This window comes from Saccopteryx bilineata, chromosome 5 (assembly GCF_036850765.1).
Source record: "Saccopteryx bilineata isolate mSacBil1 chromosome 5, mSacBil1_pri_phased_curated, whole genome shotgun sequence".
NCBI classification, from domain to species: domain Eukaryota; kingdom Metazoa; phylum Chordata; class Mammalia; order Chiroptera; family Emballonuridae; genus Saccopteryx; species Saccopteryx bilineata.
The window spans coordinates 149,003,907-149,025,642 of NC_089494.1; the positions used below are offsets into that span (position 1 = coordinate 149,003,907).

At 40.8% G+C, this 21,736-nt stretch overlaps 1 long non-coding RNA gene across 2 annotated transcripts in view; it reads right to left on the reverse strand.

Annotated features, from left to right (window-relative positions):
• The window catches only part of LOC136337709 (uncharacterized), a 78,096-nt gene extending 58,622 nt beyond the window's left edge, over positions 1-19,474 (reverse strand). For both annotated transcript variants that reach the window (XR_010731875.1, XR_010731874.1), the window contains exon 1: positions 19,363-19,474. This is a non-coding gene — a long non-coding RNA (uncharacterized lncRNA). The remainder of the gene's footprint in view (positions 1-19,362) is intronic.
• Positions 19,475-21,736: the final 2,262 nt, after the last annotated feature.

The following is a 21,736-nucleotide window of genomic DNA, read 5'->3' on the forward strand; positions in this document are numbered from 1 at the left end:
TCCACCACCAGGCTGGGCCTTCCAACATCCTGTGCCATTGTCCACAGCCTCCCTCTTCCCTGTATGTGTGTCTATGAGCAGAGGCTCTGAGATGGGCAGACTGCACAGTGGATGTAGATAAGATCTGAGAAAGCTACCCAGGAAAGCTACTTGACCTGCAAAGGAGCATACATGAGCAAAGTGGAAAATTAAATTGTGTTAGGTCATGCAATTTTAGAGCTAATTATTATAATGATGTCTCAAAACTCTCAGTGCCCCACTCACATTCCTGGAGTCGTTCCAGAGGGTCCCGTGAAGCTTTAATCTGGGGCATCCTTACTCAAGGACCAGGGACTCTCTCTACTTTTGGGATTTCTTTGGCCATATGGGATTGCTTGTCCTTTGCATGGAACAGGCAAGAAGTGCTAGGAAGTGAATGCCTTCAGAAGCAACCGCTAACCAGTAAGAATGGTGGAAAGATCTCCCAGCTTTCTTGTTGTTAGGGGAGAAAACTGCAAGGTATGCTCTCCATACTCTCTCAGCAGGCTCATGCAGGACTGAGCCCTTGGTGCCCACAGTGACAACCCTCTCACTATTGCAGACTTGATTGGCTTCCCTTTCTTGCCATCTCACCCACTCCCTTACCATGCATCTGAAATCACTTCCCAAATAAACTACTTACACCCAAATCCTTGCCTCGGAACCCTGCTTTGGGTGAAGCCTAACACAGGGCAACTAGCATAATTTCCCTCATAAGAAGAATATAGCAGATGAATGAAAGATGTGGTCTAATACTTTTAGAATTATGAGTTCTATTTCTGCATTTAATTCTAGTGTATAACCAGGAAATTAGGATACTCTTACTTATCTTGTTGTTAAGGGAAATGATAAGGAATAATTAACAATCCTGAAGTTACTTGCAGATCTTAAATGTTACTTTAATTTTTAATTAAAAATTTTTAAATTTTATTGATTTCAGCAAGAGAGAAAGAAGAGGAGAGAGAGAGAGAGAGAGAGAGAGAGAGAGAGGAACATCGATCTGTTCCTGTATGTGCCCTGACTGGGGATCAAATCAGTAACCTTTGTACTTCAGGATGATGCTCTAACCAACTGAGCTATCTGGCCAGGGCTAAATGTTACTCTTAAAATAATTAGCAAAATATACAGTTTTCAAAGTGTTTTTTGGTTACAAAAGCAAAACACATTCCAGTAGATAAAATTTAGGAAGTACAGAAAAGCCTAAAGAGGAAAATAAAATGCCTCTGTTATCCCATGATGGCTTTAAAATTGGGGTGTACAGCCTTTTGTTACTGTTCTCTATGCTTGTATATTGTAACACTAAATAGTTTTGTAATTTGCTTTCCTCGTGTATTGAAAACCACATCTGTAGCATGACCAGGCAGTGGCACAGTGGGTAGAGCATCGGTCTGGGACACGGAGGACCCAGGTTCGAAACCCTGAGGTCACCAGCTTGAGTGCGGGCTCATCTGGTTTGAGCAAAGCTCACCAGCTAGAGCCCAAGGTCTCTGGCTTGAACAAGGGGTCACTTGGTCTGCTGTAGCCCCTCGGTCAAGACACATATGAGAAAACAATCAATTAACAACTAAGGTGCCACAACAAAGTGTTGATATTTATCATCTCTCTCCCTTCTTGTCTGTCTGTCCCTCTCTCTGTCCCTTGCTGTCTTTGTCACTAAGAAAGAAGGAAGGAAAGAAAGAAAGAAAGGAAGGAAGGAAGGAAGGAAGGAAGGAAGGAAGGAAGGAAGGAAGGAAGGAAGGAAGGAAGGAAGGAAGAAAGAGAACCACATATGTACGTAGCCTTCTATGGTACCCTAGGTATTTCAAGAAGTAGACAAATGCCATCAGTCTGTGGATACAAACTGATAAATCATGCCAGTATCATATTTTAGTCCATACCAGGGCCACTTGATATACTAAAACAAAAATCAGGAACAATTTAAATTTACTTAGCACTCTCCAAGATCAGAGATTTTCTTTTATCCATTTTGTTATCTTTGGGATCTAAGATAATGCCTGACATAAGAAAGGTTAAAAAAAAATACCTATTAAATAAAGAAACTAATAAACAAAACATCTGATATCACCTTCCTGATTGTATTAAACCCACTGCGGCAACAATCAGTATGGAAGCACCGGGGCTCTGTCAGTGTCAGCCTTCTGGGGTGATTGCTTATTTTATTTTATCTACTTTATATTTTTATCCATATGCCAGTCTCTCCTTGTAGCAACACCCTGCTTTCCCATAATCACCTAATGCCTCAGAACAGGAGAAACGTTTCCCAGGGGCAGGACACAAGTCATTTCTGTTATGAGAACTTTCCCTTTTCTACAATATCCTCTCCTTGTAAACCATTCACACAAAGTTACATTTGTCAAAAAGAAAATGACTGAGAGCATTTTGTCATGCTGCGAACTAGATTTTATCTCTGTTGCTAATTTGTAATCTTTAATAACATGGCCATGTGTCTGCCGGGCCACTGACGTTTAATATCCGGAGATCATCAGAAGCACTGAAAACAACTTCAGGCAAGCTCTGAGTTCTCTCCCTGTCCAGCCAAGATCTGCATGATTTATACTCCTGTTCCTGCCTCTTGAGGGCTTTTAGAACCTTGAGAGGTGTTAAAGTAGCCTTAGAGACTTATCTCCATGGCCAATTAAGTGTCACTGTCATCATTCCAGTTTTTGATGATTTCAGTTGTCACCTGGTTGAGTAACATTGAAAATGCTACTCTAAAAGGTACTTTAGTTGTGTTTGAAATTCAGGCACAAGAGGGTAAACATGGTTAGGAAACTGGCTCCTAGATGCAATAGACCACACTGGAGGGGCGGTCACACCCTTCCCACCCTGCAGGGCTGAGGGAGGTAACAGACCCAGAGGCTTGCTCAGCCCTCCTTCCAGACTTCCTGTGATACAACCTGCTCTCCCATTTTTAGATGTTATCTTCTATTTCTTTCTCTTTAAACTTCCCAGTGATAATTTGTAAGGAATGGCAGAGCAGAACCATTTAAAAGGAAAGTACATCAGTGACATTGTCAACAATGTCACCCACCTTTGTGTTTCCAAGAGCCTTGCAGCAGTGGCTATCCATTCAAAGTGAATTAACTGGAACCAAAGAGAATAAACCATTGATTGATATATCTTCCTGGTTGGCTTTTTACTGTTTTAAAAATAAATCTAGCCCACTACTACCACCTCAAAAAAACAGCAGGAAATGATACTTACTCTCCTATCTAACCTAGTTAAAAAATAAGATGTATTTAGTAATTAAACACACAAGCTAATCGATAGAGTCAGGCAGAATGTTCTGTGCTGATCACTCACTGACGGTAATTAGAAGGCAGTCCCTGGTCTGAGTGAACATAGCCACCAGTGTAGGTGCAAGAGAATGCATAGAAAGAGGCCAAACAGAGAGAAAGGTCAGAAGCTTCCTGTGCTGATTGAGAAATGATTGTCCTCATTCATAAAATAACATTTAAAGATTAGGAGAGATAAAGGAAAAGTCAGTCTTTAATATCGCATTTCATCAAAAACATTTTCACATTTACATTATAATTTTGGGTAAATAACTGACATAAGTGAAATGCCATAAAATTAAAAATGATCTTTAGTATAATAAAAAGTGGAATAACATTTTTAAATTATTTATAGTCTGCCCTTCTACAAAGAGTAATGGAGAAAAAAGTTCCATTTAAATATTTCAGTGAGAGAGTTTTAGGTTATGGTGCTGTCAGTGGTGGCATGTAACATGTAGCATGTGAGCACAGAGCAACATGGAAGTGCCCCTGAATTCTGCCAGCTGTCCCAACATCTGGGCTACTTTTCTCAGCTAAGGGTCAGTAGGACCACATTGTAGATCATATCTTCACAAAGGGAAGGGTAGAACTTTAAAACAGATACTCAACCTCTTCGTCTACAACTTACCCAGAAAAAAGAAAGCACTGTCTTAAAGGGCCCCTAGGTTTTGCAGATTCTGGTCTAGTAGAACAGGAGACCTGGGTGGGTCCCTTTATAAATGGTTATTCATCACCCATTAGGTGCCAGGCATTACAGGAAACTTTGTGTCATAGAACTAAGTAAAGTATTCACAGTTCAGATGGTGATAATCACATGGTGGTAAGTGACAGAGATCGGTAAGTCCAGGGTGCTCTGGGAGCTTATAGCTTTGAGGCGTTTTCACAGCAGTTAGTCCAAGGGAAGTGACCACCATGATGAGACAAAGTGTGGGGTGAGGTGGGGATGAGTGTTGGCCATTTCATATAGTATCCAGGTAGAGAGTGCTAAACATACAAAAGCCCAGAGGGGTAACTGGACATCCCCCTAACTCATGTGCATCTTTGGGCAAATTTTACCACACCCTTGGTTAATAATTTAGATGAATAAAATGGTCACTTTTAGATATGAATTTATGAGAAATTCTAACATCTTCCTTATGTCCCTCCTTTTAGTAACTAATTCATTACACTGGTCTTGCTCTCTGGCATTTAATAAGTGATGATTTACAATGTTTTTATTTTTAATTAAAATTAGAATTGATACAAGGGAAGATTTAGTGAGGGGGGTTGGGAATTAAGTGCTGATGTAAAACAAGAAGCAATTCTGAAGTTATTTATCAGAGTACAGAAGAAGTTGTTTATGTAAAGACGTTACATTTAAAAAACTTTAACCTGACCAGCAGGCTCAGTAGTAGAGCATTGGCCTGGCATATGGTCATCCTGGGTTTGATTCCTGGTCAGGGGACACAGGAGAAGCAACCATCTGCTTCTCCACCTTTCTCTCTCTCTATCTCTCTCTTCCTCTCCTGCAGCCATGGCTCAGTTGGAGCAAGTTGGCCCTGGGTGCTGAGGATGGCTCCATGGCTTCCACCTCAGGTACTGAGCAATGCAGCAACAGTCCCAGAAGGGCAGAGCATTGCCCAGTACTGGGCTGGTGGGTGGATCCCAGTTGGGGCGCATGTGGGAGTCTGTCTCTCTACCTCCCCATTTCTAAAAATAAAAATAAAAAACTTTGTTTAACTTTATATGACCTGGGCATCTTGCCATAATCAGCCAAAATGTTGGTAAAGTGACTCTGGGGAAAATGTATTATACAAATTCCAAGGACATTCTGATACAGTTTAGAAAATTTTATACAGTGATTTATCTGTTGGGAGTAGATTGCTTTGCACTTCAATACTTTGGAAGATATAGCCTTGGCTTGAAAAAAGAAATCTCCTTGAAAATGTATTAAAGAGACAGCAAAAAGAGGTGAAAAATTGCTGAAGTTGGCCCTGGCCGGTTGGCTCAGTAGTAGAGCGTCAGCCTGGCTTGCAGGAGTCCCGGGTTCGATTCCCGGCCAGGGTACACAGGAGAAGCACCCATCTGCTTCTCTTCCCCTCCCCCTCTCCTTCCTCTCTGTCTCTCTCTTCCCCTCCGGTAGCCAAGGCTCCACTGGAGCAAAGTTGGCCCGGGCACTGAGGATGGCTCCATGGCCTCTGCCTCAGGCGTTAGAATGGCTCTGGTTGCAACAGAGCAACGCCCCAGATGGGCAGAGCATTGCCCCCTGGTGGGCGTGCCCGGTGGATCCCGGTCGGGCGCATGCGGGAGTCTGTCTGACTGCCTCCCCTTTTCCAGCTTCAGAAAAATACAAAAAAAAAAAATTGCTGAAGTTGAGACTGTGTTGCAGGGCTCAGGGTCAGGGAGGGTGGGGTCAATTTGTCCCATCTCTTTCTATTATTCCTCAGCCCCTCATTTTCACTTTTAAATCTCCTCTTTCCATTCCACAGCACAAAACTTTTCAGAAGTAGAGGCAACAAAGAAAAAGATTGGGAAATGTAGAAAAGGAGAATAGAGAGAGTAGATGGCAAAATGAAAGGTGTGGAAGAGACTTGAAGAAAAAAGTCCATTTAGAAAAGAAAGGAGGAGATTAGGATTGTCACTAGACTACTAAACTACTGAAAACAAGACTACAACTCATGCCTGACCAGAAGATCTCCGGATTGAGCGTGGGCTCATCTGGTTTGAGCAAGGCTCACCAACTTGAGCCCAGGGTCACTGGCTTGAGCAAGGAGTCACTTTGTGTGCTGTAGCTCCCCCCCCCCCAATCAAGGCACATATGAGAAAGCAGTCAATGAACAACTAAGGTGCCTCAACAAAGAATTGATGCTTCTCATTTTTCTCCCTTCCTGTCTGTCTCTATCTGTCCCTCTCTCTGTCTCTCTTGTCTCTGTCACACACACACACACACACACACAAAGACTACATACAACTCATTTGGGTTTTGTGTTATTTCATACATGCTTTTGCTTAAAAATAAAGCAAAGGCACCAATATGAGTGCCAGGGATAGAGTCAATATATATCCAGGGCTGAGTTGTATCAGATGGCATTTGTATTTTGGGGCCTCAAAGTGTCTTTATAGGGAGGGTATGTGTTAATTTCCAACATACAACCACAATTAGAAATCTTAAGGCTTAACTCAGCTTTATTTGCTCCATTGACAAGGTGCACAGTTCTTCACTGTTTCCCATATAGATGAGAAATACAGACAGGGTGGTGGAGATGAACTGAAACTAGAACATCTCTTCAATGTACACACTTCATATTCCTGTTTTCATTAAACAACCTTCTGAAGTCTTTATCTGAACCCTCCTCCTTTTTAATGGGAGTTAAACATTACTTCTTCTTCTCACTTAACCTTGACCTACTGCAAACTTCTTCAGCAGAAATGATAAGTTTCAGTAAGTGAATGAAAAATACTTGAAACTCCTGAACGTGCACTCAAGTGCTCTGTATGGCTTCTTAATCTTTATTTTAAGGGAGTTTCCTTGCCTGAATCTCTTTATTGAGAACCCAAGGAAATAAGAAATAATATAAATTTGAAGCACATTGTTCCTGGAAGATCAAGTTCTTACCCTTGATCCTCTGTAAAGAAATCATAGATATGAATTATTCGTATCATCATCACATGTGGCGAAAGTGTTCCGGAACAAGCTCAGTGCAATTAGATAGCCTTCCATCTGTGATTACTTTAATCACATTAATATATTTTGTTTTAGATTTTTTTCATCCAAGTCATTTTTATTATTTAGCCCATCTATGACTCCTATTTTCTTATCCAATTTCAGTATAGATTTTAACAAAATAATTCAGACATTCAAAAAATATAGAGAGGCCCTGGCCAGGTACCTCAGTTGGTTAAATCATCGCTCTGATACTCCAAGTTGTGGGTTCAATCTCTGGTCAGGCCACATAAAAATATCAACCAATAAATGCATAAATACGTGGAACTACAAATCAATGTTTCTCTGTCTCTTTGCCTTCTTCCTTCTCTCTAAAATCAATCATTACAAAAACATTTTAAATAGAGAGAGTAATATAATAAACACCTATTAACTCAGTACTGAATTATGAGTAAAAACATTTTAGAAATGCAGATGAAGCCTCCTGCCTTCCCCCTTATAGATCCATCTTCACCCAAATACCACTCTCCTCATTTGGGTATTTAGCATTCCCTTCACATTTTTGTGTTCATATATATGAATATTTGTTAGAATAAAGATGAAACTTCTATAGCAATGGAACTCCAAAATATAGCAGCTTAAATAAAATAGAAATTTATTCCCACTGCTAAAGTCCTTTAGATACTTTCCATCTTTTTTTTCTTGGTGCCCACTATTGCATTGTTCTTGTCTGCATAATAAAAGATGAACAGATTTCCTTCTTTATTTCTAAAGGATGCAATAATTTAGCTGGCTTTCTGTTCCCTTCCATAATACCCACTGTTATTGAAATTATTTTTTCTCTAGTTCAACCTCCTTGTACTTTGCTGTTTCTAGAGAGCAATGCTCAAGACCAATCCTTATTGTTCTAAACCTCTTCTGCTCATCTCTGTAGAGGAAGAGAAGTGGGCAACTAAAATAAATGTGGAGCAGCTACCAAAGCTTCAATATCTCGCAAAATTATTTAGCTTGGTTTTCACAGTTTCAGGGGGAAAAATACTTGTACCTTTTCCAATGACCTTGTTCTATTTGTTATTTCAATGAATCATTACATTGATTTCTTATGCCAAGGTTCAAATCCCACAGCTTGGAAGTTCTGGTCAACCAGCTCCTGACTCTCCTAAATAATACCTGAAGCTGTCATGTCATTCTAATTTTTTTAATGCTTAAAGATTGATGTCATTACTGAAACTATCTCCATTGGACCATTGACTCTTCCTCTAAAAACACCCATCTCCAGCTGTAGACTTGAAGAAACCCTTTGGCAAATGAGTAGGTGGCACACAGTAAGCCAGCTGAGGATGCCTTATGCTCATGTGCAATAGTTTACACCTCAAAGGAACAGAGGACCACTTTGTTCTCTTGTGGAGCTCCCAATACATACTCCAAAAATAAAAAGTAATCTTACTATACCTTATCAAAGGAACATCGAGAATTTGAGTGATATCTGACTGAGGCTGGGGAGAACATCTGTGATCATTGAACTACATCTTATCTTGGCGTTTGGGTGTCATGTTCTGTCCTAGACAATTAAACAGTCCAGAAAAGAGCATGTATAGCAAATGCCCCAAACCCAACTAATTCACTGCTCAGAACTCTGAGAAGACATGTCAGAGTCACCTGTTTGATCTCTGCTAAGCAGGCACATACTGGAGACATTGCTTTAGAATTCAAGGTTGTCAAAGGATTCAAGGATCTGTTCATGGACTGAAAGAGTGTTAAGATGGCAATATTCCTCAAATTGGTCCTAAGATTCAACAAAATCCCTATTAAAATCTAAGCCACCTTCACTTTGTAGAAATTGGCTAACTGATCTTAAAATTCATATAGAAATACAAGGGACCCAAAATGGCCATGGCAATCTTGAAGAAAAAAACAAAGCAGAAGAATTCATGCCTCACAATTCAAAAACTGCTACAAAGCTGCAGTAATCAAGATGGTATGTTATTAAGACCTGAAACAATTAAGTACATAGAAGAAGACATAGGTACTCAACTCATGGACCTGGGTTTTAAAGAGCATTTTATGAATTTGACTCCAATGGCAAGAGAAGTGAAGGCAAAAATTAATGAATGGGACTACATCAGACTAAGAAGTTTTTGCTCAGCAAGGGAAACTGATAACAAAATAAACAGAAAGCCAACTAAATGGGAAATGATATTTTCAAACAACAGCTCAGATAAGGGCCTAATATCCAAAATATACAAAGAACTCATAAAACTCAACAACAAACAAACAAACAATCCAATAAAAAAATGGGAAGAGGATATGAATAGACACTTCTCACAGGAAGAAATACAAATGGCCAACAGATATATGAAAAGATGCTCATCTTCTTTAGCTATTAGAGAAATGCAAATCAAAACGGCAATGAGATACCACCTCACACCTGTTCGATTAGCTGTTATTAGCAAGTCAGGTAATAGCAAATGTTGGAGAGGCTGTGGAGAAAAAGGAACCCTCATACACTGTTGGTGGGAATGTAAAGTAGTACAACCATTATGGAAGACAGTATGGTGGTTCCTCAAAAAACTGAAAATAGAACTACCTTATGACCCAGCAATCCCTCTACTGGGTATATATCCCCAAAACTCAGAAACATTGATACGTAAAGACACATGCAGCCCCATGTTTATTGCAGCATTGTTCACAGTGGCCAGGACATGGAAACAACCAAAAAGCCCATCAATAGATGACTGGATAAAGAAGATGTGGCACATATACACTATGGAATACTACTCAGCCATAAGAAATGATGACATCGGAACATTTACAGCAAAATGGTGGGATCTTGATAACATGATACGAAGCGAAATAAGTAAATCAGAAAAAAAACAGGAACTGTATTATTCCATACGTAGGTGGGACATAATAGTGAAACTAAGAGACATTGATAAGAGTGTGGTGGTTACGGGGGGGAGGGGGGAATGGGAGAGAGATAGGGGGTGGGAGGGGCACAAAGAAAACAAGATAGAAGGTGACAGAGGACAATCTGACTTTGGGTGGTGGGTATGCAACATAATTGAACGACAAGATAACCTGGACTTGTTATCTTTGAATATATGTATCCTGATTTATTGATGTCACCCCATTAAAAAAATAAAATTATAAAAAAAAAAAAAAAAAAAAAAATGATGGTATGTTATTGCCATAGGATAGGTGTATAGTCCACTGAAATAGAATTGAGAGTCCAAAATAAACCCTAACATTAAATATCAATTGATTTAAACCTTAGCATTAATAATCAATTGATTTTCAATAAGTGTGTCAAGACAATTCAATGGGGAAAGAAGAGTCTTTTCAACAAATGGTGCTAGGATACTGGGTACCCACATTCTAAAGAATGACTTTGAGGCTCTCCCTCCCATCATACATATAAATTTATTCAAAAGGGATCAAAGACCTACATGTATGGGTTAACACTATAAAACTCTCAGAAGGAAACATAGGCAGTATCAGTTCATGACCTGAGATTGGGCAACGGTTTCTTCCCCCAGAAACAGTACAGTTGACCTTAAAAGATACTTCATACAGCTCTGGAGATCTGTTACAAAGTCCATCCCTTACTTTTGTTAAAGGTTTGGATACCATCTTTGAAATGAAGCTAATGGTGCAATGGACTGCGTGTCTTCTTAAATGGCACAAGCACATATGCACGTACACGCATGCGCGTGTACATACACACACACAGAGAAAAGTTGTTCACTGCAACTCACAGAGCCTTGGACAGTCTCTTCAGACTTTATGCTCTTAAAAACAATTCTACATGTTTCAATTTAGGCAAAAGAAGCAGGTAGTCACTAGGAAAAGCAATTTCCCTAGGTAAGCCATGCTAATCTTGAAACTGCTTTAAATATAGCCTGTAGTATTTTAACCCTCATAAACAGAAATGAAACTGAATGTAAAGAACTACCAAGACCAGATGGCAGAAACGTTCTGATCATCTCTCCAGAGGCCGAGAAGAGGAACGAGAGAGACTCCTTCCCGGGGGAGTGTGTGCAGCTGCTAGGGAGCATTGCGACTTCCCAAGTGCGGCAGACACTCCCCAGCTGGGCAGTATCGGACGGGTTTTCAGCAGTTAATGTGACTGTGGTGGCAGCAGTCCTGAAACAGAAACCACAGTTCTCCACACAGTTCTAGCTCTAAGTGCAACACATATTTGCTGAAATCTGCAACAATATATTATATGAATAAGCTAAGATGTGTTGAGTGTTTACTATGGACCAGATATGATACTATTCCAGGAATGTTACCTGTCTTAACTCATTTAATCTTTGTAAGGATCTTTATGAGATGAATCCATTTTAGCAAAATATGTAAATTGAGACCCAGGGAAGTTTAGTAATGTACCCAATTCATAGAGCCACCCACTCAGCTTTAAACTCAGGCCATCTGACTCCAGACCCTAGCTATTTAACCATCATTCTCCTTTGCCAAACTGCCCAAATAAAACAAACTGCAAAATGAAATTGTCTGTTCCTGGGTGTATTAGTTTCCAACTGCTGTTGTAACAAGTTACCACAAATGTAGTGACTTAAAACAACGCGAATTTACTGTCTTATATTTTTGGAAATGAGAAGTCAGACATGGGTCTTATGGGCTAAAATGTTACTGACAGAGGTTCTGGATGCCACTTGCATTCCTTGGTATGTGGCCCTTTCTCCATCTTTAAAATACATCATTCCCTTCAACTTCTGCTTATATTGTCACATCTCCTCTCTCATCTGGAGCCTCCCGCATTCTTCTTATAAGGACCCTTGTGATTACATGGGACCCAATGGATAATGCAAGATAGTCTTCTCATTCCGAATTCTTAGTTCAATCACATCTGAAAATCCCTTTGCCATGTATGGTAACATATTCACAGGTTCCAGGAATTAAGATGTGACATCTTTAAAGGGTCATTATTTTGTCTCACACAGATGGGGAACTAACAAACCCACAAATTTATCTGCATCATATAGTTTAAAATAAAGAGAGAGAGAGAGAGAGAGAGAGAGAGAGAGAGAGAGAAAGAAAGAAAGAAAGAAAGAAAGAAAGAAAGAAAGAAAGAAAGAAAGAAAGAAAGAAAGGAGAGAAAAGAAGGGAGGAGAAGGGAAGGGAAGGAAATGAAGGGAAGGAAAAGAACAACTGTATGCCAACATTTTTTTAAGTTTTTATTATTTATAATTGTGGAAAAATATAATTAGCCATCCTGACTGTAAGTGTATATAGTTCAGTAGCATTAAGTACATTCATGAAGTTTAAAGGCTGTATCTCCCTTCCCCAACCCCAAAAAAGTCTCAAACTCAGCATTTTCATCTGTCTAGGATTTCAGTGTGCATACTTTGAACTAGTTCTTGCAAAATGAAAAAGAATAGTTTTTAAACAGCAAACTGTTTTTTAACAGCAATCAGTGAACAACCCATTTTTAAAATGGGCAAAGACTTTGAATAGATGTTTCTCCAAAAACTGATTTAAAATGGCCAATAAGCAAATGAAAAGATACTGGACCTTAGCAGTCATGAATGAAATGCAAATCAAACCCATCATGAGATATCACTTCACAGCCATAAGACTGTTATTAAAGAAACAGAAAATAAGTATTGGGGAAGATATGGAGAAGTTGAAACCCTCAGACATTGCTGGTGAGGATCTAAAATAATACAGCCACTTGGCTAAACATTTTGGTGGTTCCTCAGAGTTAAATATAGAGCGACCATATGATCTAATAATTCCACTCCTAAGTATATACCCAAGAGAAGTGAAAACATATGCATTCATACAAAACTTGCCTGTGATTGTTCATAGCAGAATTATCCATAAGAGCCAAAAAGTGGAGATAACCCAAATGTCCATATCAATGGATAAACAGATAAACAAATGTGGTATATTCATACAGTGGGATACTACTCACCCATAGAAAGGAGTGCAAGTATTGGTGCATATTACAACATAAATGAACTTTGAACACATCATGCTAAGTGAAAGACATAAGGCCCAAAGGCCACATACTGTATGATTCTTTATATGCTGTGTCCAGAAGAGGCAAATCTATGGAGACAGGATAGATTAGTGGTCGCCGGGTACTGAGATGAGCTCAGAATGGGGAGTGACTCCTTAATCCTACAGAATTTCTTTGGGAGTTGATGGAGATGTTCCAGAGTTAAATAGTGATCATGGTTGCACAACTTTGTAGACATACTAAACACCACTGAACTGTATGCTTTAAAATATGAATTTTATTTCAATAAGATAAATTTAAAAATAAAAGAAACCTTGTCAAGTATCCAGTTCTGGTCTAGTGGCAACCTTGTCCCCTTTTATGCCCTAGTGCTGCTTTTTTCAGTCTGCAAGTGTAGACTGTCCCGTTCCTAGAGCCAGATAGAGGGTGCATGACCCGATAAATATGTTCAAGCTTACCCTTTTGACTTGCTTTGATCAGTGAAATATGGGTTGAAGTGGTATGAAGCTCCAGCCAGGTAGATCAAAGGGTTAATACAGGAGTCCCCACATTGCCTCCCAGTGGGGGCGTGGGTTCTTCAGAAGAGCACACTAGCTAACCTCTGTGGGCTGTGGAATCCAAGTGAAAGAAATCTTGTTATTTAAACCACTGAGAATTGGGGCATTGTTTATTACCATCGAATCCTCTAGTTTATGCTGCCGAACAGAGGGCCATGGGCCCAGATAACCCTAGGGCATTCTCCTAAATTTCAGAGGGGTTGGTAATTTATTGTGGTTGCCTTTTCTTTTTATTCTTTTTTTTTTTTTTATGTAAGAGCAAGCGAGAGAGAGGGTCAGGAACCAACATGAAGGGAGAGAGGTGAGAAGCATCAACTCATAGTTGTGACACCTTAATTGTTTATTGATTGACTTCTCATATGTTCCTTGATGGGAGAGGTGCTCCAGTTGAGCCAGTGACCCCTTGCTCAAGTCAGCAACCTTGGGCCCAAGCCAGTGACCTTAGGCTTCAAGCCAGAGACCATGGGATGATGCCTGATCCCAGGTTCAAGCCAGAGACCCTGTGCTCAAGCTGGATGAGCCCGTGCTTAAGCCACGATCACAGGGTTTCGAAGTTGGGTCCTCAACGTCCCAGGCTGACACTCTATCCACTGTGTCACCACCTTATCAAGTGTCACAAATTCTTTTGAATACTCTTAGGACAGGCAGTAGCTGATGGCAGTGGTGGAATTCAAATAATTTAACAACCAGTTCTCTGCCCTAATGACTGTTTTAAGTATTAAAAAACTATATTGAAAGGTAGATTATTATTTCATGCATTTAATATTTATATAAGAACAATAAAAGAGGTACACAAAACTAGATTTTGTTATAAGGAAGAGTTTTAAAATATTAGTGAAAAAATATTAAATAATACCTGGCAAGAAATAATAAAAACTATTATTAAAAGTATTTCCATATTGCTTCTTGAATGGCATCCTCACTTGCAATTTTTTTCACCTCTGGATGGAATGAACATTACTATGGATGTTTAGAATACACTCTTGCACAGATGAATGTTAAAAAAGAGTAAGAAATGTATATTGTGATTTCCACATTGTGCGACTGACCAGGCGCCCATCTTAGAGAGAACCCTGATTACAAGTGCCATTTTAACAACTGGTTTGCTGAACTCAAGTATCGGCTCTGCCAAACTGGTGTAAACCAGCGGAATTCCACCACTGGCTGATGGGTCTTGGTAAACCCATGACAACTCTAATTTGACTAGCAGAAGCTTAAAAATGTGGTTTGAGGTTGCTAGCAGTGCACTGAGGCCACCCCCGAATGAGTCCTTTTTATCAGCCTTCAGTCTCCATAGGATTGAGTCTTACTCTTGCATTTCCCCAGTCCCACCCAGAGGGCCCCTCAAAATTATCTGATTCAGAAGTTAGCCTTTCTACTGTAGTCCATCTATTCCCCCAAACTCTGCCACTGACCTCTGTTCCACTCTCTCTCTCTGCTATTCTGCCCTCCCTGGATTGGCCAGAAGCACCTGGCCCTGAATCAAACTGATAATGTCTCTTACTGAACTTGGTTGCAGGAATATCAGATTGTTGTCTTTCCACAGCTTGCCTGACTTTCTGAAATTTCTGCAGACCTTAGGGCTGACATGGTTTCAGTGTTAAATAGAACATCATCCAAAAGCCTTCTCCCACAGCCTTCTTTCTTGCTGCTTCCTGCCACAGAGACCAGAAAGCTCTGTCTTCAGGGTTTCACACCTCACCACAGCTGGGGAGACACAGGGCTGTCCTCAATAAGATCAATATGAAAGTTTATGGCAGATGACTTTGGATGCTTTGGCCTCCCTTAGAGAAAGAGATGGACTTGACCAGTTGGGCTCTCTCCCCTTCCTCAGTCTCCCTGCCCTAAAGGCAGACATGATTGAAGGAGGGGAAGTCCAAGAGAATTGCAAAGCCTGTAACCGCCTGCCACTGGGCTGATTTCATGTGAAAAAAATAAATCCCTCTTAAATAGTTTACTGTAATTTGGATTTTCTGATACTTGCAGCCCTAAGTATCCCAAATGGAAAGGTATCCCAATAACTCCTTGTTGGGTAAACAAATGTTTTTTAAGTTCTCTCACTTGTATTGAGGCAGTGCCTTGTGAACATATAGTCTATGCCAGGGGTCTCAAACTCGCGGCCCATGGGCTGCATGTGGCCCGCCGAACAATTTTGTGCGGCCCGCAGACTAATCCACGAAGTTCAAAATATTTTGGATAAAATTAAGTAAGCCTAGGGGCCTACTTGTATTTTTCATTTCTCTAGCATCCTAGCTAGATATTAGCTTAGTTAACAGCAGTTGTGATGTGAACTACAGTTTCTGGTCATTTTGTGACACTGAGTAAACTGCATGTACGGTTGTGCTTGTTGTACTGATTTTTTTTTTGTTTTCAACTGCAGTGAGAAAAGTGTTGCGTAACAGTTGCCTTTTGTAGACCTAGTGCGGCCTGCCCAACAGCTGTGATCTTGCTCTGCGGCCCACATGCTGAGTTGAGTTTGAGACCCCTGGTCTATGCAATCCTGCGTGTGCTTGCCCTCAGGGCGGAAGACTGCAAATTGTGGATTGCTTGCCTGCTTGGGAGGGGCCATTGTTTGCTATTGTTTGCTGGAGAAGGGGTTTCCCACTCCCCCCACCTCCCCCCACCCTGCTTATTTTGCTGGAGAGATCAGAGAGAGAGTCCGGAGGGTGAGTCAGGAGAATGAGTCCGGGTTGTGGAACCAGAGACTGAGTTGGGGCCTGGGAGCCCTGATTTCTTTCTAGCCTGTTTGGCTGGTGAATACTGAGCCTGAGATGGGAGAAAGGGAAGTCATCTCTGCCTGTTTGCTCGCTGGCCCTAATGAGACCTGAATAAACAGAATGGCCCGCCATCTTCTGGCTTCACAGTTCCTTTACCATCTGCCTGAATCCAGTGCAAACTGCATCTGCAAGGCCACACAGCAACGGGCCACTGGCCATACACGTCTCTTTCCTTAGACCAGGGCTACTTTAACTTGACCAACCAATAACGTGAGGTAAACTGAAATTCCCTCTCCTAATCATCTGATGTTGAATATATATTTTCATTGCAGCTCAGGAGAGGTAAAGTCTAATGTTATCTATATTCCAAACATTAATTTTAAAAATGTCTGCTTGGTTTTCATAATTCTGTCCCTAAACCACTGGATACTTTTAATGCTGCTTAGCGATCTTTGTCGTTACCTCTGGTTAACTCCCTATCTCGTTTCCTGCAGTCACCATTCTAGTATTTTCTAGTACCTTCAAGCCTCTAGTAACAGTCTCATTCTTAGAAAATGGCACTGAGTTTTCTCAAATTACTTCCCAATTATTTCAAGATTGTTTTCAGTTTTTTCCATCCTCTCTTCATGCAACAAACTCAAGGTTTAGAGGGAAAACATCCTTCTTAAGACTAACTCTTTATACATTTTAAAAAAAATCAAATGTATCATATGTATGATAGAGATTATAGAAGCATATATGGACAGTTAAAAATAATAAATGCCTATATACCCAAACCTAGATTAAGAAGGTAATTATTTGTGTAAAAGAATGCCTGTAATCCCCCAAGATGGAAAAACCCCTCTCTTCCTTTACTCTAGATATAACCACTATCCTGACTTCCTGTTCACTATTCTCTTGTTCTTTAAACAAATGACTTTCCCAGGAGAAGATAAGCTGAACAGTCTCTGGATCATCTCAAGCTTCTCAAGGGACTTATAAGAGCCCCTTGGGGGAAATTCATGGAAAATTTTATGAATGAATCTTTGGAAACAAAGATCTCAACAGATTTGTATCTTCTTGAGCTAAAATATGAACCAGGTTCAACATAACAGCAGAAATATGGCTGGAGCCACTTTTAATTTTTGGCTTCTGTTGGTCAAATAAGTTTGTAAATATGATATATAGGTTTGCTCACTTATAGTTTGCATAGGGTGTGGGGGACAGGCTGTAAGCAGGCAGGGTTGTTATACCTTAAGGCTTAGTTTTAAGACTAAGCCTTTCCCACCCTAAGTGACTTTGTATCAGAGACATCCTTGTTTGTATATTAGATTAAAGGTTTTGATTTCTACACTATAAAATGGGGCAGACCAGGAGCTTGCTCTCTCTCAGTTCCTGAGATTAGCATTAGAGGAGAGAGCAGAGAAAGGCCACGTGGAGGAGAAGAGAAGCAGCCAAGATGGCGAAGTGCTAAAGGAGAAGCCAGTTTGTGCAGAGAGAAGGAGATGGGGAACAGAGGTGAATAAGTCTGGTGAGGTAGAAATATTTGATTCTAGAAAACTCGAATAAGTCATGGCTTTGGAGCCCTGAATGGAAAGGGAAGTATATTTCCCACTGTGTGTATTTCTTGCCCGCCAGGTGCAAGCTAGGATTAAACCTAATGACCTACCAGTTCTTGTCTCCGTTGTTTCATTACCGTCTGTCTGAATCAAATGCGAACCTGCATGGGCCAGGCGGCTGTGATGGTGGTTGTGACTACTGGCTTTACAGCTTTTTATTGCGTGCTAAATAAATTCCAACGTCCTTCGCCTATTGTTAATTGTACTTTATAATCTCTACTGCCTACTTATCAGAATGGACTTCCTACCACCTCCCACAGACAATGATCTGGGCTGTACAGCAGAGAGACCATTAACACTGCCAAATGTACAATAAAAATTCTCCCTGCCTGTCCCACTCTAGCTGCCAGGCTCTCTCCCTTTGCACTATGCCTCTGAGAATTCTCTCCATTCTTCAAGCTCCCACTAAAATGATACCTCCATGAAACCTCCTAGGATTTCATTGCCCTCCTACATCAGCCTACACTTGCCAGACCCTTTCCACCACTTCCCTTCTTCTCTCCATGGACATTTGCACCCCTGTTAGTGCATGTTTATTATAAAGTGTCTTACATTGATGAATTGATTCTACATTTGTTGAATCATTCCTATTGCACAGGAAGCTGCTAGAAGATAAGCATCTTGGCATACCAAATATGCTTAATATACTTTGCAGTGTACTCACTGTAAATACAGGATGAGAAGAAATGCATTTGAAATACTGCAGGCTTAAACTAGCAGCAAAATATTAAAACCTGAAGTCTCAGTTGCAGTCAAATCCAAGCAGAGTGTTCTAGTGATGCGTTTCAGTGAACGGTTATTACTGCCCTTCCTTGGCTCCTCAGCTGGATGCTAAAGACACTACATACAAGTATAATAACTGTGGACTTGATCTTCATAGCAACAGGTTAAAACTGCTGATTTATTACTCTTGCCAGGAGCAACTGGCGCCATGCTGGGTGTACCATAGTGAATGACAAGGAGCCCCTCCACGATTCCTCCCTAACCCACCCGACGGTGAAAACAGCTTTCCAGGTTTTCACTTGGCCTGTTTCAAGTGAAATGATCAGAAACTCCAGAGATCACCATGAAGGTGAGGGTCACTTCATGAGAACAGCCAGGGCCAGCACTGACTTTAAGTCAATAGTTTGCTATTTTGCCTCTGAACCTTTACTCCCAGTCTCTTGCCTGGTGTAGTTTCCTGCCAAATGTCTAGTGCCTTCCTGCTGATCCCAACTGTTTCTTCCTAGAGGTGGCCTGGCAAGCATTCCAACCTTTGACTCTGTTGTTTCCAAAGCTCACCAGGCTCCCTCCTTTCCTAGGGCCATGGAAGGGTTCTGGATGGCATATCTTGATAAAAGTTTTCACACTAAAGTGTTTATGGTTAAATGGTTCCCCTCTCAAAGATGTCTGCATTTTAAATGATGGCTTCTGGACATGGCCTTACCCCAAAGCAGTGGTTCTCAACCTTTATAATGCTGTGACCCCGCAATACAGTTCCTCATGTTGCGGTGACCCCAAACCAAAAAATAATTTTGATGACTACTTCATAACAGTAATTTTGCTACAGTTATAATTCCGAATGTAAATACCTGATATGCATTATGTATTTTCCAATGGCTTTAGGCGACCCTGCCGGAGTCGCAGCCACAGGTTGAGAACTGCTGCCCCAAAGAAATGAAACTTCAATGGATATTTATTTTCTAGAAACAATGGAGTAAAAATAAGTGCTTTTGGCATCTCTTAAAAATTCATTTTGAAGTAAACATTCTTATAAAATAAGGCCATTCTTGCCGGCAAACTGAAATATTTGTTGGGAGCTCTTACAAAGCTGGTCTTTGGGGTACTTTGATCAATCACAGGCTTCAGAGCAAAGGGATAAGTAAAAGGTTTGGAGAGAAGTGTGCTTATTAAACAATCATATAATTAGTCCCTAAGCGAAAGAAATGTGTCCCAACTATTTGAACATTTTAAAATTCTCCTCTCTTAAAATTACACATTTTCTCAATATTTCTGGTATAATAACTTGAATAGGTATATAAAGCTCTAAAAACATACCAGAGTGGAAATGCAAAATGGTGCAACCATTATGGAATACAATTTGGCAGCTTATTATAAAACTAAAAACTACTCTTATCATTCAGTCCAGCAATCACACTCCTTAGTATTTATCACAATGACTTGAATACAATGTCCACACAAAAACCTGCACACAGATGTTTGTGGCAGCTTTATTCATAATTGCCAAAACTTGGAAGCAGCCAAGGTGTCCTTCAGTAGATGAATGGGTAAATGAACTGTGATCTATCTAGAAAAGGAAGTATTATTCAGTATGAAAAAGAAATAAACCACAAAACCATGAAAAGACATGAAAGAAATTACTGGTAAGTGCATATTACTAATTGAAAGAGGCTAATCTAAAAAGGCTACACATACTGAATAATTCCAACTCTATAACATTCTGGAAAAGGCAACACTTTTGAGACAATAAAAATATCAGTGGTTGTCAGGGGCTAGGGTGGGTAAGTAGGGACCAGGAAGGATGACTAGGTGGAACACAAAGTTTTTAGGACAGTAAAACTACACTGTATGATAATACAATGAAGGATACATGTCATTATATATTTGTCCAAACCCAAGAATGTACAACATCAAGAGTGACGTCAGAGTAATGGCGTGGTAGAAAGCAATACCGATAAATCTCCCCCAAAACTCAGCAGGATCTTCAACCAAAAACAGAAAAACCTATCCTTGGAGCCTCCAGATGTTTCGCAATACACCCGAAGGTATGGTCAAGCAAAAAATTGGCTAAATATATAATCAAACACCAAAGGAAATAGGGAGTAAGAAATGCTCCGCCTTCCTCACTAACCTAAACAGGGCGGCTTTCACTGGGAACTGAGAATATAGAAACTGAGGCGGGCAAAAGGGGTGAATAGATCCAGGCAACGGCACAAACAGCCGAACCAGGCTGTGGGACGGAGATCCAAGCCGAGGAAAAATTGTGCCTGTGGCAACCCAGTCAGTACAAGCTAACACTCGCGCTAAACCCAGACAAAGAAAGACAAGTGGGGCAGCCATTTTCTCCGATCTCCTGGTCGGTGAGCACAGATAGTGGGTGAGAGATTCCTTCGAAAGCCCCGGGAGTGGGCACCCGTGTTATTCCACAGAGGGGCAGAATTAGGGGCCTTTGTGTGGGCCAAAAGCGGAATCTCCGGGCCGCCCCAGCACCCTGAAAAAGCCGCGCACAGGGACAGAGCAAGAGCCAATTCCAACACTGGAACTTCTCTGTGCAGGTGGGGGTGAGACTGCCAGCCTGATATCCTGGTCTGCACACAGATAGTGAGCAAGTTTCCTCCAAGCACCCCAGGAGTGGGCGCCCGCCCATGTTACTGGACAGAGTGGCAGAGCTGGAGGTCTTTGAGTGGGCAGAAGCCCCGCCTGATTATGATAGCAGCTGTGACTGACTGAGCCTTACCCAGAGCCCTGTGCTGAGTGGGAATAGAGTGGGGAGTTGCCAGCCAGCTCTTTGAGCCTCTTACTATCCAGGCAGAGGCAGCAGCAACCCCATAGCTGGATTATCAGGCTACTAATTGAGGAAGGAAAGACTAGGAGAGAGGCTCCAGGAACACAGACTCTCTCACTGTTGGAGCCTATAAATGCTAATGAGCCTCGCCTGCCAACGATACTGAAGCATAATATATGACATTGCCATAGAGACTTATCAACTGCAAACCTCTACCTGAGCATGCCAAAGGGGCAGAACCTGGGGTACAGAGTCACCAACCAGGAAGAGGAAGAGAAAAGAAAAAGCAAGAAGATAACCTCTCAAAATCAAGAATAATTTGCAGACTTTATAACCTATCCCATTTTATTATATTTGTTCGTTTGTTTCTCTTATTTTCATTCTTGATTTTTTTTTCCTCCTCCAATTTGGTAGTTTAATTCTCTACTGGTCTTACTCTC